Below are 4,798 nucleotides of genomic sequence, written 5' to 3'. Positions count from 1 at the left end.
CCTGTATATAGAGCTACAGATACTCACTGTGCCTGTATATAGAGCTACAGATACTCACTGTGCTGTATATAGAGCTACAGATACTCACTGTGCTGTATATAGGACTACAGATACTCACTGTGCTGTATATAGAGCTACAGATACTCACTGTGCTGTATATAGAGCTACAGATACTCACTGTGCTGTATATAGAGCTACAGATACTCACTGTGCTGTATATAGAGCTACAGATACTCACTGTGCTGTATATAGAGCTACAGATACTCACTGTGCTGTATATAGGGCTACAGATACTCACTGTGCTGTATATAGAGCTACAGATACTCACTGTGCCTGTATATAGAGCTACAGATACTCACTGTGCCTGTATATAGGGCTACAGATACTCACTGTGCCTGTATATAGAGCTACAGATACTCACTGTGCTGTATATAGAGCTACAGATACTCACTGTGCTGTATATAGAGCTACAGATACTCACTGTGCTGTATATAGAGCTACAGATACTCACTGTGCCTGTATATAGGGCTACAGATACTCACTGTGCCTGTATATAGGACTACAGATACTCACTGTGCCTGTATATAGAGCTACAGATACTCACTGTGCTGTATATAGAGCTACAGATACTCACTGTGCCTGTATATAGGACTACAGATACTCACTGTGCCTGTATATAGAGCTACAGATACTCACTGTGCTGTATATAGAGCTACAGATACTCACTGTGCTGTATATAGAGCTACAGATACTCACTGTGCTGTATATAGAGCTACAGATACTCACTGTGCTGTATATAGAGCTACAGATACTCACTGTGCCTGTATATAGGACTACAGATACTCACTGTGCCTGTATATAGAGCTACAGATACTCACTGTGCCTGTATATAGGGCTACAGATACTCACTGTGCCTGTATATAGAGCTACAGATACTCACTGTGCTGTATATAGGGCTACAGATACTCACTGTGCCTGTATATAGAGCTACAGATACTCACTGTGCTGTATATAGGGCTACAGATACTCACTGTGCTGTATATAGAGCTACAGATACTCACTGTGCCTGTATATAGGGCTACAGATACTCACTGTGCTGTATATAGAGCTACAGATACTCACTGTGCCTGTATATAGGACTACAGATACTCACTGTGCCTGTATATAGGGTTACAGATACTCACTGTGCCTGTATATAGAGCTACAGATACTCACTGTGACTGTATATAGGGTTACAGATACTCACTGTGCCTGTATATAGAGCTACAGATACTCACTGTGCTGTATATAGGGCTACAGATACTCACTGTGCTGTATATAGAGCTACAGATACTCACTGTGCTGTATATAGGGCTACAGATACTCACTGTGCTGTATATAGAGCTACAGATACTCACTGTGCTGTATATAGGGCTACAGATACTCACTGTGCTGTATATAGAGCTACAGATACTCACTGTGCCTGTATATAGAGCTACAGATACTCACTGTGCTGTATATAGAGCTACAGATACTCACTGTGCCTGTATATAGGGCTACAGATACTCACTGTGCCTGTATATAGAGCTACAGATACTCACTGTGCTGTATATAGAGCTACAGATACTCACTGTGCCTGTATATAGAGCTACAGATACTCACTGTGCTGTATATAGAGCTACAGATACTCACTGTGCCTGTATATAGGGCTACAGATATTCACTGTGACTGTATATAGAGCTACAGATACTCACTGTGCTGTATATAGGGCTACAGATACTCACTGTGCTGTATATAGGGCTACAGATACTCACTGTGCTGTATATAGAGCTACAGATACTCACTGTGCCTGTATATAGAGCTACAGATACTCACTGTGCTGTATATAGGGCTACAGATACTCACTGTGCTGTATATAGAGCTACAGATACTCACTGTGCCTGTATATAGGGCTACAGATACTCACTGTGCTGTATATAGAGCTACAGATACTCACTGTGCCTGTATATAGGGCTACAGATACTCACTGTGCTGTATATAGAGCTACAGATACTCACTGTGCTGTATATAGGACTACAGATACTCACTGTGCCTGTATATAGGGTTACAGATACTCACTGTGCCTGTATATAGAGCTACAGATACTCACTGTGCCTGTATATAGGGCTACAGATACTCACTGTGCCTGTATATAGAGCTACAGATACTCACTGTGCCTGTATATAGGACTACAGATACTCACTGTGCCTGTATATAGGGTTACAGATACTCACTGTGCCTGTATATAGAGCTACAGATACTCACTGTGCCTGTATATAGGGCTACAGATACTCACTGTGCTGTATATAGAGCTACAGATACTCACTGTGCTGTATATAGAGCTACAGATACTCACTGTGCTGTATATAGAGCTACAGATACTCACTGTGCTGTATATAGAGCTACAGATACTCACTGTGCTGTATATAGAGCTACAGATACTCACTGTGCCTGTATATAGGACTACAGATACTCACTGTGCCTGTATATAGAGCTACAGATACTCACTGTGCTGTATATAGAGCTACAGATACTCACTGTGCTGTATATAGAGCTACAGATACTCACTGTGCCTGTATATAGAGCTACAGATACTCACTGTGCTGTATATAGAGCTACAGATACTCACTGTGCCTGTATATAGGGCTACAGATACTCACTGTGCTGTATATAGAGCTACAGATACTCACTGTGCTGTATATAGGGCTACAGATACTCACTGTGCTGTATATAGAGCTACAGATACTCACTGTGCCTGTATATAGAGCTACAGATACTCACTGTGCTGTATATAGGGCTACAGATACTCACTGTGCTGTATATAGAGCTACAGATACTCACTGTGCTGTATATAGAGCTACAGATACTCACTGTGCTGTATATAGAGCTACAGATACTCACTGTGCTGTATATAGAGCTACAGATACTCACTGTGCTGTATATAGAGCTACAGATACTCACTGTGCTGTATATAGAGCTACAGATACTCACTGTGCCTGTATATAGAGCTACAGATACTCACTGTGCTGTATATAGAGCTACAGATACTCACTGTGCCTGTATATAGGACTACAGATACTCACTGTGCTGTATATAGAGCTACAGATACTCACTGTGCCTGTATATAGAGCTACAGATACTCACTGTGCCTGTATATAGAGTTACAGATACTCACTGTGCTGTATATAGAGCTACAGATACTCACTGTGCTGTATATAGAGCTACAGATACTCACTGTTCCTGTATATAGAGCTACAGATACTCACTGTGCCTGTATATAGGGCTACAGATATTCACTGTGCCTGTATATAGAGCTACAGATACTCACTGTGCTGTATATAGAGCTACAGATACTCACTGTGCTGTATATAGGGCTATAGATACTCACTGTGCTGTATATAGGGCTACAGATACTCACTGTGCTGTATATAGAGCTACAGATACTCACTGTGCTGTATATAGAGCTACAGATACTCACTGTGCTGTATATAGAGCTACAGATACTCACTGTGCTGTATATAGAGCTACAGATACTCACTGTGCTGTATATAGAGCTACAGATACTCACTGTGCTGTATATAGAGCTACAGATACTCACTGTGCTGTATATAGAGCTACAGATACTCACTGTGCTGTATATAGGGCTACAGATACTCACTGTGCTGTATATAGAGCTACAGATACTCACTGTGCTGTATATAGAGCTACAGATACTCACTGTGCTGTATATAGAGCTACAGATACTCACTGTGCCTGTATATAGAGCTACAGATACTCACTGTGCTGTATATAGAGCTACAGATACTCACTGTGCTGTATATAGGACTACAGATACTCACTGTGCTGTATATAGAGCTACAGATACTCACTATGCTGTATATAGGGCTACAGATACTCACTGTGCTGTATATAAGGCTACAGATACTCACTGTGCTGTATATAGAGCTACAGATACTCACTGTGCTGTATATAGAGCTACAGATACTCACTGTGCTGTATATAGGGCTACAGATACTCACTGTGCTGTATATAGGGCCACAGATACTCACTGTGCTGTATATAGGACTACAGATACTCACTGTGCTGTATATAGAGCTACAGATACTCACTGTGCTGTATATAGAGCTACAGATACTCACTGTGCTGTATATAGGGCTACAGATACTCACTGTGCTGTATATAGGACTACAGATACTCACTGTGCTGTATATAGAGCTACAGATACTCACTGTGCCTGTATATAGAGCTACAGATACTCACTGTGCTGTATATAGGGCTACAGATACTCACTGTGCTGTATATAGGGCTACAGATACTCACTGTGCTGTATATAGGACTACAGATACTCACTGTGCTGTATATAGTGACGCGCCCCCTGGGACATATTCCTTTTTGAGGGGAATACCCGGCACCGGATCAGATGGGGGGGTTGTAGTCTCCGAGCGGCTGTGACCCGGTCCCGTGCCCAGGGCGTCAAGCTCAGTGTTATGTGGCAGCTTTACAGATGTTACTAAAGTTCTTTTGTGTCGACTACGCCACCCGTTGTGATGCGGTCACTGTGGCCGCCGCTGCAGCAGGGTCCGCTGAGGCTGATGGTGGATGCGCAGCTTGGTGGGATAACCCCCAACGGGAGGGGTATAGCCTCAGAGGGGACAGGCGCAGAGGATGGGGGTTGTGGTGGTGCGGTGCAGCCGGCAATGAAGACAGACTCGGGTTGTGCAGTTAAGGGTGTTTACTTACTGCTGATGTTTCGGTCACTCCAGCTGCTAGTGACCACCCG

The sequence above is a fragment of the Phyllobates terribilis genome, unplaced genomic scaffold (assembly GCF_046119375.1).
Source record: "Phyllobates terribilis strain yellow unplaced genomic scaffold, ASM4611937v1 Scaffold_10__3_contigs__length_209671492, whole genome shotgun sequence".
Classification (NCBI taxonomy): Eukaryota; Metazoa; Chordata; class Amphibia; order Anura; family Dendrobatidae; genus Phyllobates; species Phyllobates terribilis.
This window is presented reverse-complemented; position numbering follows the sequence as displayed.